The sequence below is a fragment of the Phalacrocorax aristotelis genome, chromosome 2 (assembly GCF_949628215.1).
Source record: "Phalacrocorax aristotelis chromosome 2, bGulAri2.1, whole genome shotgun sequence".
Lineage (NCBI taxonomy): Eukaryota > Metazoa > Chordata > Aves > Suliformes > Phalacrocoracidae > Phalacrocorax > Phalacrocorax aristotelis.
In genome coordinates, this window is record NC_134277.1 from 69,973,385 (window position 1) to 69,988,308 (window position 14,924).

Consider the following 14,924-nt stretch of genomic DNA (forward strand, 5'->3'; position numbering starts at 1 on the left):
CTGAATAACTGTGTTTTTTAAGAAGCTGGGACATGAGCCAGCTGCAAGTGGACACTGAGATCATTCAGAGACTTATGGCAGACAGTGCTGATCAGTCGCAGTCAGATGGTGAATGAAGCAGGGCTCTGTTGGATATTTGGCTCTTAACGATTTTTTAACTACGGGATGTGATACCAGGAGTGGTGGTACAAATGAAGAAAATAACCTCAGTAAAGGGATGGAGCAGTTAAAAGCTCTGCAGGAGAGGTAAAGTGCAGAGGACAACTGGGGAAGGTTAAATCAGTGGATGCCAGCAAACCCAGGATGGTTGTTTAGAAGGTAGCTTTATTTTGGGTAACAGTATTGCACAATTTTAATTGTTTCCAGTTAGCTCAAGCAGAAAAAAGCTAACTATAAAACTTTATAGAAATGTAACATTATAGCATCTAGAAATAAAACACATGGAGAATACATTATTGAGCATTTAGGAGTACTCAGACTGCCTAAATTTAGTCATATAAACTAGGTAGCTAAATTAGAGGGATAGTCTTCCAGGATTATTAATGGGAACAGAGAGGAAGGGAAGGGCTGGGAGTGGGAGGCTCCTTAAAGAGTAATTCAGAGACCAGTTTAAACGCTGCAGTTGTCCTCATAAGGAATTCCTCTCTCTCTTCACTGACTGTATAGGAAGCTGTAGGACACGAGCCTTCTAACTTAGTCATCTAAAGAAAGGTGTGTAAATATTCACCAAAGAGTACAGAAAGACATTAGAAAAATGGAGTCTGCAATCAAAAGGAGAAGAGACAAAGTGATAATTTGGGGAGACAATTCAGGACCTAATAAAAGACCAAATTATAATGGGGACGTGGGAGGAAAACCTGAGGGTAGCGTGCATGAGAGCACAAGTGCAACAGACAGGCTAAAATTAGTCCATGATGAGATAACCAGAATTTGCTAACAAGAAATTATTTTGTCCAAAACAACACTTTTAGAGAATATACAATGCTCAGATGATGCAGTTCTGGTAAAAGAAGCTTCAGGCAGGAAGACATGTGGAGGTCAAAGTAAGCCTGCAAAAAAAGAAGCACATGCCGTGGTAAATAACACAAGCTAAGCTTGGCTTGTTAGTCATAACATAAGATAGAGGAACTTCAGTGAACCATATCACTTTGCAAGAATTTGAAAGTACTAGCAGAGCACACTGCTGTACCTAAAGCAAAGGAGAATGACAACAGCACCTTTATTTCAGAAAAAATATCGCCATCATAGCAAAAGCTGATACTTAGAGTAGAAGATGGAGACCTGACAGTAAACGGGATACTTCTTCGTCCATTTTAATGGGACAAGGATGTACAAGACAGTAAGTATAATGACCCAAAAAGCACTGAAGGAAAGCCTATCAGCAGTTAAAGAAACTACTTTAAGCCCCTACTTCTGTCTCCATGAGGCATGTAATTTGCAATAGTATTACATTTAAAGTACCCATTACTGACTTTAAAATTATGGCAAGTTCTTGCTTTCATCAAGAGGCTAATCTCGGGTGAAGTTCAGGAGAACAGAACAACTGAAGAAGAGTTTAAGAATATCTTCCAAGGCAAAAGGAAGATCTTCACAGAGCAGAACTGAAAGGGTCATGCTGGAGACCAGGGTTTGCGACCCCAGCAAAAGGCCATGGTAAAGCATATGCTAAAATCATGTCTGAAATGCTTTTTCCTCAGGGAGTGATGAGACAAATACAGGAAATTACATTTCACATTTAAAGAAGAGTTGAAACGCTTCACTGAAGTAATGCTTCACATAGCAAAAATAAGTAAATACATAAAAGGGGATACTTTCTACTGTTTACACAGGAAGAAATTCTAAATGAAATTATGCCAAATATTTTTCTCTCCTTTTTGTATCTGTAGGATTCTGTTGGACTCTGTTAGCAAAACAGAGTGTATATTAGTGTACGCTTAAATACCTGTTTTATAAGGTGCTTGTCACACACTGCCACATTTGTTTTGTTTCACATGAGGTGCTTCACCACAAAGTGCCGTAGATTGTTTTTGATGTAGCATAGAAAAGATTGTATAGAGGTTGGCTTTGATCTAAGACCATCTGAAAAGACACATAAAAATTGGGGTAGCAACATGATTACCAGGCCAAAGCTGAACAAACACAAATGTCAATACACGATAATAGAATTAGCATGCTAGAATTAGCAAATGCCACAACATATATAGATATTCCCTGAGGTATTGGTCTGCATCGATAATTCTTTCCAACAGAGAATGGGTGCAGGTAGCCATCAGAAAAGCAATTGCTGTAGAAAAAACTCCTGCCTAACCTAGTTTGCCTGCACGAGCAATCTGAGGGCAGTGCTCTACCAGGCAGCCAGTACTGCAAGATGCCTGGGACAGAAAATTTCTGGGAATTTATGACACTGAAGGGTAATTAAAGAATCTGTCCTATGGCAAAAGGCCACATATAGTTCAAGGTTACCAACACACTTTTCTTACAATCATATAGTCAAACCCAGAGGCTGCTAATTTATTCCTCAGTAGTAAAAACAGATAGGCACGCATAAACAAATAGACAAGAAGATGGTGGCCTCAGTTCCTGGATTGGAAAAAAAAAAAAAAAAAAAAAAGGACACTGAGCCTCGTTTCCTAAGTAGATATGGCACATGTATTACGCTCTTTGCTGGTTCCTAATCCAGTAACTTCTGAAACTTTTGACTAGTCTCAGCTAAGTCTGACAGAGAGGCAGTTGTCTCAAAGATATGGTTGTAGAAGTTTTTGTGAAATTGGGTACTTGTGTAGAGAAGAGAGACAGTATTAGTCTCTTCACAGCAAAGACTGTAGCATGAACTCAGCCTTTACTAGACACCAGAGAGACCACATGAGAGGGATATTATGAATGCTCCAGTTGAAGGAAAAGCCTCAGCTACAGGCAGCACGTTATTAAGCAGCTGGGAATCCAACCACAAGACAAATCCATAGGCTTCATTACTTTTGATGCTGATGGAAATAGTTGTTGTTTATGGGACGCCAGCACTCACTGAAACGGCCCCTTAAAGACTTCCTGCCATAGCCGAAAGCAGCTTCACAAACAGATATTTTTTCCACGTACCAAAATATGATTTGCAAATTGGATACAAAACTGGGAGTGGTTTGATGTTAAAAAAACCAACAAACATAACCTTTCTGAACATCTGATAAAGGGATAGCAGAAAAAGATCGAGAGCTATGTTATCTGCATGCTAACAGCTTAAAAAGGGAACTGGGTTCTTACAAAATGTAGGTTTTGACTCACAGGGTTCCTGCTGAGAATGAGTTCCCACAATAGTAATCAAGGCTAATGCACAGGACACCATATTTACAGTTGCCAGTTAATTGGAAGGCCTCAGTAATAAGAGGAGATAGATATTTAAAGGCACCAGGTTGGTGATTCTGAAGACACTACAGAGAAAAGAAAAAACTTCTAGAAACTATCTGGAGGTCATTTAGGGATTTAAAAATCTATGGGAAGAGACAGATGGTTTTGTACTGGCCTTAAATGAACACTGACATTAAAGTAGTTGTTAGAGCTCTGTGAAAAATATAGAGCAAGTCAAGTGAAAGAGCCCATGTTGATGGCACATGAAAAATAGGTTTCCACGAACAAGAGATATGGTCCTGTGCTCTTTCATGGGCATGTCACTCTTCTTTTTTTTTCTGGTTTGGTTTTGTTTTCTCCTCAGTCTAAAATAGTAATTAATGTAAAGGGTATATGGTCCTCTTTGTAAATGGAGCTTCTGAATCTCTAAGACCTTCTGTAGAGGCAGGGAAATGACATTTTCCATGCTGTGTTGTGCACGTACTATTTTGTAGTTACACTTCCTTTTCTTTAAACTTTTGTGAAAGCTGCCAGGTGGAAACATAATATTTTAGCCAAGAGAGTCTTCAAACAGACGCTGTCGTATGGATGTTGAATGGAGGTTTTGGAAATTGCAAAGAATTGTCAGTTCTCAAGCACTTATTTTCTAGCTACAAGAATTAATATAGAGCTAGAAGAGTGAGTGGAATCATAAACCAGACATTTTCTTTTTAACCTTGGCCTACCCAGTAATGATGGGTTTACAATGGACGAGCTCTGACTTTAATGACTTGCACATGACTTACACAGACTACAACAAAACACACTGGAATTCTTTCAGAGCAATAGTTTTCTCGCAAAAAGTACAGATACAAAAACAGTCTGTGGAAATTATTTTTTTCCTTGCTAAGCTGTAGAACGTACAAAGTAGCCTCTGAGAATGTGGGTAATTCATCTGACTTCTACTTTTGTAGCATATATTTTATAGAAAACTCTAAAAATTTCTTTTTGTTCTCTTCCCAGCTACGGTCAACTGTAAATCAACCATCATTCTGAGATACCTTCATACAGGAATACCCACTTCTGCATTTCCATTTCACTTTTTGAGAAATGTGATTTTTTTTTTTTTGTTTGCAACATTAAAAGCACAATTGTGGTCCACTTTTCTTGGATTTTACCTTAATTTCATACCGATCTTACATGTTTTCACTTTTGGCATTAGAGACTATTAAGATATGTTTCTATCTACAGCTAGGTGTTCTCAAACACTCGTCAAGCATGAAATCAAAATCAAAAGAAGGCAAATGCAGAAAAAATGAAATAATTGAAAAATCTTTTTTACGTTTTCATGATCCTGAATCAAGAAATTATGTTCTTTGTAAAGTATTGCATTCATTTATTTATTTTGCAGTTAATGTCAGAGCTCTCCCAGAAGACTCTCCGTATATCTTTTTCATATAGTTTTCTTCATATTTTCAATTTTATCTCCCTTATTCCTCCAGTCTTTCATGAGGAAAGAAAATCAAGTTCTAATTTTCTTCTTTCATTATCAAGGCATAATTTCTTCATGATGTTTCTTTCTATTCCTAAACTTGTATATATTATTTGTTTGTCTGTTTTGTCACCGCAGCACTGGCTTGGTTTCATAGATCCTTAGCTCACTGCCAACTGCTCAAACTAGTTTCCCAGATTGCACCAGGCAAGCAGCATCTTTCTCCTCCTACAAATGCACCTCCCCAAGTCCTTGCTGTTTTTTTCTCTTCACTAATGTTCTTTTCACGCTGCACACTAGATTCATCAATGCACTGTAGAACCACAGCAGTGCCCATAAGCTAAAAATGTGGCTATGGGAGCCTTTCACATTTATGAAACACATATGTCATCCTTAAAGATGTAAAACATTTGTGACTTCTGTTTGGATTATTTACCGTACTAGTTTAATCAAATAACATGTCAAGTTATTTCTCCCAGCTCTGTTAGCATTTTCATTATCTGCTGTAAAGGCAACTACAGCTAAGTTTGGGGCATTTCTATGAATAAAATATCTTTTTTCATGAGCTTATTGAAAATAGCTGTAATACGCAGTATACCTACCAGATTGCAACTTTCGGAAAATGATTACTGTTTTTCCTTTGCATTCAGGAATACATTAAGCAAGTGTCAGTTTGGGGCTCCGATTCATGCGAACAAATTCATTCACAACACAGTCAGTATCATGAGCTTTGCCTCTTTTCTAACAAGTTCCTGATCCTGCTAAGAATGTGTCATGTAACTGTGAGACAAATGCTTCAGAAAATCAATTGTCACGCTTTATCCTTTTCTTGAAACTGGCAATTTTTTCATTGACTTCGTAAAACAATTGGTATCACCCATTTAGGGAAACAATTACAATCAAATTAACTAACCTTTTACACTCAGAAGTTATTAATCAAAGTATATGTGCATATATACATACATACACACATACATATACACATACACATGTGTGTATATTTTTAGCAGGAACTATTTTTTTCTAGCAGGAACCATTTTTTTCTCTAATTAAATGACAAAACAGCCTTTTTTTTCTTTTTTTTTTTCCCTCCCAGCTGTCTTTGATATAAGTACACAGACTAAACAGCTAATCTGTGTGCTAATTTCCCTTCAGGGCTGTGAAAGAAGCCATTACCTACTCCATTCCTCAGCACAGAAAAACACTCTGTGCCGCCAGGATGGCAGAATTCTGTGTCACTTAGATCTTCTCTTTTTTGTAGAAGTGAAAGGTACTGGATTTGTCAAGTGACAGAATCACTGACTTTGACCTAAATTCTCCCTAAATCATGGCACGTAGAGAGAAACCCCATACGCCACATTAACTTCTCCAAACCTACTCTATCTACAGTTGCTTACTTTGACTTTTCTTAGGGAAGGATAAGCTTATTCACAGAAAGGAATAATCATATCTATAAACAGCAGAGTTGAAAGTTTCTGACCTATCTTAATTTGCTCATTATATTTCTACTTAACTGGAATTACCACAACTTGATATCGGTTCCTCTTCTGCTCACAACAAATTCCATGCATGCTTCAAGCCCTAAAGAAGAGGCACTTTTGGTATGCTGTCCGATTAGAGTTTTGCTTTTGTTAAAAATAATGAGCAACATTTGAAAATTATGAAAATATTAATCCCTCCCATTAGTTTATGAGCTTTTTACTGTGGCCATGAAAGTTGTAGACCCTAAGCTTTTTCTATAATTATGAAATAAGAAATAAGAACATTGAAGTTACTGAAGATAGACCAGTTTGAACACACTGTAAGAGAAAAAATTACTAACAGTGGTGAGTTATGTTATTACAGAACAACAGAATTAGAAATAGTTCCTTTCATCTAATCAAAATTCTGGAGGACTTCAGCTCACCTAATTTCAGTGTCCTCAGTCAAACCACCAGTGTGATATCATCTGACCACTGAGTAGTCTCAGAAGCCTATATTTTCCAATCATAAAAGGAAAATGTATTTTCTTTTTTTAATAAAGTACTACTGCTATTAATAATTTAATCAGCTTCAGTTAGGCCACTGTGGTGGAGCTAATGTGTCTAGTGCACAGAAATGTCACACTGAGGCTGTCTGATGAGACAAAATTTAAGGGAAAGAAGAAAAAGAGGCAGGGAGAGGAGAAATTTTTTTCTTAGAAAAACAGTTTAAAGTTACCGTAATATAGTTTGTTGAATAGTTACTGTATTTGCAAAGTCATGAACTCCAAATTTTTAAAAATGTTACAATTAAGACCACCTTAACCATTAGAATTCACCCTGCTTGTATATGTGCATTATCATACATGTTTTTGATTACCCAGAAAGATACTTAAAAAGCAGGGATGAACCCAAGCTCAGGTTGTACAGGGATTGTGAAATGAGGGAAAATGTACTCTCTTAAGTTCCCCTCTTACAAAAATTTATTATTCACACTCAACATAATTTCTTGGAATTGAGGTGGGGTGGGTTTTTATTTTTTATGCATGTAAGTGAAGCTGAAACCTGCAAGATCCCATAAAATAATAGCAAACACCCCCCCCCCCAATAAATGAATGAATAAATAAATAAGACAGATCAATCTCATTTCATGAGCATTAGAAAAGTATTGCATCATGCAAAATATAAAAAGACAATTTGTATAAAAATACATAAATATTTATATTTTTATATATAAAATATATAAAATATAAAAAGGTAGTTCAGTGATTCAATAATTGAACTGATGCTTATTTTATTTAGAAATATATATTCAGCACTAAAAATTAAGAAGCCAATGTACATCAATATCGTCTAGCATATTATAAAGTGCACCACTGAAAAGGTACATATATCTCTTCAGCAGTCTTACACTTCCTAGCAAATGCCATACTGAAACTAGGTCTGACTTAGTTTTTTAAACTAAGTTTCATCTCCTGAGATCAAATAGTGTTAAAACTCAACAACTACTGAAAGCCCTATGCTTTACTGCTTTACTGATGGAAAAAAAAATACACAGATTAAAAATCAACTTTGAAGAAAAACCTAGGAAAGAAGAATTGGTTATGAGAATTTACATTATTTTCCTGTTTTATATTCTCCATTGTCTTAACAAGCCTTAATGAAACTGTTGGGATTTTTCAATTTTCTCATCAGTGACAGTGTGTTGCATTTTCTCCAGACAAACTGATGGGTTTGTAATAGAGAACAGTGGAAATGAGTACAGGCAAAGTTAGGTCAATGCATGGATAGAATAAACCAAAACCAGAGAAATATGTATTTTGTCAAGTCTCTTTGTTAGGTATTACTTTCAATAAAAGCACTTTCAAAGGGTTACATTGATTGATTGACAGAGTTAAAAACACAAGGGTAACACTACAAGATTTAGAAAATTAATGTTTGACAGCGCTGATAACGCAGAATAAGAATAATACCTTTGATATGATTTTTTATACCCCTTTTTATTTTGTGGAACTGACTTTTATTATTATGACAATGTAAAACCTTTCTAGATATATGTAATTTTTTAAAAATTGTGGTTATTATTTGTTCAACACATATAAAAATAGCTATTTTCCCAAGCCTTTCTTCATATTTTAATCTGTTTAAATGCCGACCCATTTTCCTCAATGTCCTGGCAGTTCTGAAAGTGGTGTGAGGAAGGGCAAACAGCTTTAATACAGGAGCTTACAGTGACAGTGGTAGGAACAAATAATAGTTAGGATATAATTTGTGAAAGCTTTGATTCTAGACCACGAGAGCACATTTTAACAACATGAAAATAATCAATGATGACTCCGTTCTACAAGCACTAAAGGAAGTAAAATGCTCAGAAGTGCAATCGATGACCTGGAAAACAAGCTCAAATTCAAAGGTGACTTGATGTTACGAGCTTCTGAAAAAGTGCAGACTGAGGGATTTCTTTCTGCTATCAATTACAAGTAAATTGGTTATGAAATTGAATTAATAGATTTCACAAGCAGCTGATACATGCCCCAAAACAAAGAATAGGGTTTCTGCAATGTCTCTGGTCTCAAACTAGGAAGATTTTGGAGTAGGAAATGGAGTGCTACTTGACAAAATTATTTATCTAACACAAATATAGACTGGAAGTCCCTGAATGGCAAATCAGTGAAATCTGGGAAGGGGTTCTGGGGAGTAAGACTAAGAATTTCTTCTTATACTCTTTGATATACCATGAGGTATTGGCCTCGGGCACTCTGCAGCATATAGGCATCAACAAGTACCTCTTGCATGTTAAGCATGCTGTCTACTGCTGGACTAAATCCCCAAGAAGTAGGATTCAGGGCTATGTGAATCCTTGGTCTGATCTGGTGGGATTGTTTTTATGTTCTTAAAATGTCCCAGACCTCATATCCTAAGATTGAACTGACGTCCCTAACATTTTTTTTTTTTTATTTTGTCAAGAATCTTGGGGACAACCACCAGATAATGCTTCATAAAACAGTCGTCTTGTGGCCTGTTAGCTGCATGGACAACCTTAGCACATTATTCTGCGTTCATTATAGAGGTAAAGATGAACCAGCAATGTGGGAAGCATGTCAATCACTGACACGTACTTTTTCCATAGAAGCTGATGAAGCGCTGTAGGTAGTGCGGAGCACAAGAATATTTTTCAAAAAGTTCAGACAGAGGCATGATATATATATGAGAACACTGAAAGAATCTTTTAGGAAGAAAAGAATGTGTCTATGTGTTTATGGATGGATGATGGTCTTTCCCCTAACCAACCACCACTGTCAGAATAGTTCCTCATTTTTATGCTTCCCTCCATGCTTCTCAGTTTGAAAACCATCATCCACATGAGCGATGTGCATTTGCAACATGACCAGCAGCCTTGACAGTGACAAGAAAGAAGCTAGACATTACTATTTTGTTCATGCACAAAGCATTTTCACCCAGGGAGGAGACAGCAGAAGAGACTGACTACAGTCATGTGATCCCACTCAGTTTCATTTCAAATCATCCTAAAATGCATCGTGCTGAGTCCTTGGTTACTCAGTTTGATAGAGAATACAAAGAAACAGTCAGAAAATAAAAAGAAAAAAGGACAGCAGCACTAAAGTAACAATGGTGTGGTATGTGTTTTTCAGTGCTTTTCTCTAAGGATTTGTGTTAGTGGAAAATATACCTGATCTGGCAGCATGAGAGAGGCAAGGCTGCTGACACTCCATGCCTCCAGGTTGAACAAGTAGTGAGGCTGAACAGGTATTCCCAGTAGATACACGCACACAGAGCACATGTACAAATATATGTATATACACTGCTGGCCATACAGATCACAGACAGATGCACAGAGCACTCACACCAACACTGACAGCGCCAGCAGCCTCATCCTGCTCCCTGCTCCGTCTGAGCAGGACAGAGGTCCATAAGTGGGAATATACATACATATCTACACGGTGGAGCCATCCAGCAGCAGGGCTTACATTCTGTCCAGTAGCTGCCCCTGGATCCCAGTCTCGCCAGTTGCTGCCTGCTGGACATGCAAGCTCTTGAGGCCACAGCCCCACTCCAGCTGCTTGTACAGACCATCACACGCGCATGCACACGCGTGCACAGCCAGAGCTGTCCAGGTTTCCCCTGTTCCCAATAGCCACCCCACTGTGCTCTCACCCCTACAGACATGTATCTGCTCTCACACCCAGAGGTGGCCCCTAGAGACCTCCAAGCCTGTCCTGGCCCCCAGACCCCTTTACCTGCTCATTGGCTTATCTGGCATTTACCTTTACTAGCAATCACACCCACACTCACTCCAGTTGCTGCACCACAGGCACATCCCCCACCCCCATACACACAGGGAGTAAAGAGCCCCTTACTGGGAAACAGTTGAAGGTGGAGTTTAGTAAAAAGACAGGACAGACTGTGCTGGTCAGGTGCAGGGCATCACCAGACAAGTGTCCTGACTAGCCAACTCTTTACGCAGATGAACCCTTTTATTCCCTTATCCCACACTTGCTACTGCCCAAATCTCCTAAATCCCTCCTTTGGCTCCTCCCCTGAATGTCCCATAATAAATCCTGTCCAATTGCCAAAAGTTCTTGCCCTGCATCCCCTTCTGTGTCCCACAACTGCCAGCTAGCAATCCACCCTACTCCATGAGGTAACCTGGAGAGCTGCTCCCCATGGCTCATGGTGATGGGTTTCACACGTGGACGCTGGGGCTGAGGCTCTGCTGGGACAGCCCTGGGAGGAGGCCAGACAGGCTCTCCTTTCCTCTTAGTCTTTAATTTGGGTTTCTGACCACTGTTGTGCCCCCTGTGCTCCTCTGGGCTTATGAAGGTGGGCCTTTCACGGCTCTCCTGTGATGGATGTGGAGGTAACCCAGCAATCTGTCAATAGTCTAACAAACTGTATGTATTTAAATCTACTTAACATCTCTTATTTAAGCCTAACAAACTGAGAATGCAGTAAAACAGAACAGGAGAAGACCATACACAAGGCACAAGAATAGGCAAACAGAAAGCCGGGGTCTACAGCCTCATACAGCTTTTGATATATAAACTGGCATTACAATTAAAAATATTTTGGCATGCAGCCATTCATTCTTGCTAGAACAAAAGGCACCACACACAACCAGCACTGTGAGAAGCCTGTTGGGGTTTAGCTTTCCTAAAGAAGGGCAGGATGCTCTTGTGTACAGGGCTACAAGATGTCATCATTTGTCTGGGTTACTGTCTCCCTCACAGTCTGTAGAGCACACCTGTGGCACCAAGAGCTGGGATAACACAGGACTTCCACGCATGCCTTTAATGTGGCTGCCACCATCGGTCAGTAAAGATAAATGATAGGCACTTCTAAATACTTGATGAAGCCTCAACCTGAGCACATGCAGGAGCTGAGCATTTGTAGCCTTTTACCCTACAGCATAGTATTCTGTAGCAGTACAGTACCCTGAATTTGATCAGAGTCAATACCATGAGCAACAAGCAATGCAAGAGAGGATCTTAGAGAAGTTCTTGCATAAACATCTGGGTAAAGAGACCATAACTACAGTACTGGACTCCTCACAAGATGGAGCATCATGGCAACTCAAGGTTGGAGGCAACCAGCTGGGAAATGTTGTGAACAAAAATCCGTACAAGGAGAGGCATTAGCCTTTATTGGAAACGAGGGTCACTATTGCCATGTTGGGGTCTAAATTCAAAGGTGTGTCTTCTCCAAACGATTGGACTTTTCACAGGGTTTCCATTCAAATGTCAGACAAGGAGGCACTACAACTAATATTTGCTATGTGAAGTAGGATGTGACCAAAAATGAACCTTGTAGAGAGATTACATCGAGGAAAAGTAATCAACCAGTGTTAGGCAGGGAAATTTAGTTATATTAATGTATATAAGGTGAATTCTTATGCACAAATTGACACAACAGCGAAAGACTGACCCATCATAGAGATACTGCTGTTGTATAGCATGTAGCATTTCGTGACATACAGCACTAAGAGGACATGTTGATAAACAATGTTCTTTTATGATACACAAAGGGTGAACATCCATGCTGTGAGCAGTTTGACAGTGTACCTCACTGAATGTTGTTGATTCATCAAAGAGACCAGGCAGGAGACCGTATGATGTTCCAGTTTCTTTTCACAGACAGAGCCCTAAGGATTGCAACAGGCCCTTGTCACAAGAGCTGTCTCCTGTGTGCTAATGCAGGACTTGGTCCTTTTCTCCTTCCTGTACAGCATGAATAAAATAACACAGAGAGACTGTGAAATGGAATGTATTGCTATGAGTGTGGTGTCCAGATGACACCCTTGAAAGATATGCTTGTTTTACACAGGGCTTAACCAATCTATGCAATTTACTGCCACAAGCTATTTTTGTGGCTTACAGTTTAGCAGGTTTCAAAGCAGGATGACGCTTTTACAGACATAATAAGAACAGCTGCATTTACATTAAGTCAGATAAAAGGAAAACACAGAATGGATATTAATATATAGAGAAAAGATAAGATCTCTGGGACAAGAACCGTCTGTTTCTATTTGTCTGGACAACACCTGAACTGATTCCTAGTACAAAAGTAACACAGATAAATAAGTAAAGGTTAATCTATTAGGTATAAACCAGCTTTAACTGTTTAGTGCTAGAGAAAATATACAAGCACATTACCTCACAGTTACATAAAGATTTCTTGCACCTTCCTCTGTAACATCTGATCTGAGCTACTGTCAGGGAGGGGATATCAGAATACTAATAGCATGAGTCATCATGGCAGTTTTTGTGCTGCTTCTTCATAACAACTCTAGGGCTCCTTTGATTATGACAGAAATATAAAAATCACACAAAATGCCAGAACACTGCAATATGTAGAAGTAAAACTAAAATAAAACAAAAATCTTTTTTCATGCATCCACTCCAACAGAAACTAAAGAACAAGTGGAGAATCCAGGCTTTTTTCCGTACTAAACTATTTTGTGATTTTTTTGTTAGTGGCTAATCGCCTCATAATTAAGTCCCTCCCAAAGAGGGGTTTTCCCGTAAAATCACAGAGTTAACGTACTTTTGCAATTTCACTCATCTTTCTTTCATATTATTTCACTTTTTCTACCCTTCATTTTATAAATATGGTGTTTTAAGACTCTAAATTCTTCAATTTAAACACTATAGACATGGGAATGAAAATCTGAGCTAGTAAGTGTACAGGTGAAATGCAGTACCATTCAGGTTTGATACCTCATGTCCTGACTCTTACTTGCCTCCTACTGTTCTGCCTGGTTCAGAACTGAGCAGTCTTCTAGTTACAGAGCTCACATGAACAAAATGGATAGAGCTCCATATACTGTGTTTGTGGAGTTCCCAGCAGAATGAGCATCTGTTCTGGGAGTCCCTTTAATACAAATAGAAAATACTAACAACCCCGACAAGCACAGCAGAAATACCTGAACAGAAGCAAGTGACCCATACACACAGGAACAAGCTAATATTCAGCCCTGTGGTGACCTTGTACTAGTGCTGTGTTTTGTTCTTCTTCCTGTTATCCTTCACCGCATTTTCTGATCCCCATTTTCTCTCTCAGTTCTTCCCAACAGCCTACTTGTTCCTCACCACTGCACTGCTCAGTACTTCTTTGATATGCATTTTCTTCAGGGAACCTACACAGCATGCATTTTTTTTACTTAGTCCTCCCTGTCCTTTCAATTTACATTGTTAAAGCAGCCATAAACTACTTTATTTTATGTACCTTGGGTATGTTTGTCAAACATACTTAAGGCTTACCCAGTGCTAGTGTTCTTCCCCTTCCTTGGCCAGGAATCACCTACAAGCTTCATACCTAAAGAGTTCAACAAGTGTAAAAGCTCCACCATCCATTAGCATGGCTGTGCATGGAGGCTGCAATATCACTTGACTGGTTCCTAAAATTGTCACATTTCCAGCACTTGCATAACTCGAAGTTGGACCAAGGCCAAAGAGCACGTGAGAGAGAGCATTGACGCGGGTGTTGTTTTTCCCCTTCAACAAACAGGAGTGTTTGCAAATCCTAGAGATGAGCCATGAAAATATTACGTTGTTGCATAGCTCACGGCCACTCACCCTCAAATTGGTTTTGTGAACAGACTGTGAACAGTCCCAGTCAAGTGGGGTTGGTCTCCACCTTTGCTTTGAAGAAGTTACTTTGCTTTGATTTATCCAGACATAATTACAGAATGACAGAATCACAGACTGGTAGGGGTTGGAAGGGACCTCTGGAGATCACCTTGTCCAACCCCCCTGCTTGAGCAGGGACACCCAGAGCAGGGGCACAGGAACACGTCCAGGCAGGGTTTGAATGTCTCCAAGGAACCCCTCCGGGCAGCCTGTTCCACTGCTCTGTCACCCTCATAGTAAAGAAGATTTTTCTCATGTTTAGGTGGAGCTTCTGGGGTAAGAAGTTCTGGGCTGTTGCAGGTGACTGCGGATGAAGGTAATTGGAGTCGCTGAATCTTAAAGAGGAAAAGGCCCCCGAGGACCGGCCAAACCACGGCGGGCAGGGCCTGCGGTAGGGATTTTGGGGGACGGGGAGGGTGTGGGTAGCCCACGGGGAACCCCGCCGCCGGCCCGCCGCCCCGCGCCCCGGCAGGGGGCGCCAGAGAGCGACCACAACAACCACCCTGC

At 39.5% G+C, this 14,924-nt stretch overlaps 1 long non-coding RNA gene across 1 annotated transcript; it reads right to left on the reverse strand.

Annotated features, from left to right (window-relative positions):
- Positions 1–303: 303 nt before the first annotated feature.
- On the reverse strand, positions 304–14,180 carry LOC142053910 (uncharacterized). Its single transcript, XR_012659367.1, has 3 exons — positions 14,049–14,180; positions 1,943–2,079; positions 304–1,049 (listed from the first exon to the last, which is right to left on the reverse strand). It is a non-coding gene; the product is annotated as an uncharacterized LOC142053910 (long non-coding RNA).
- Positions 14,181–14,924: the final 744 nt, after the last annotated feature.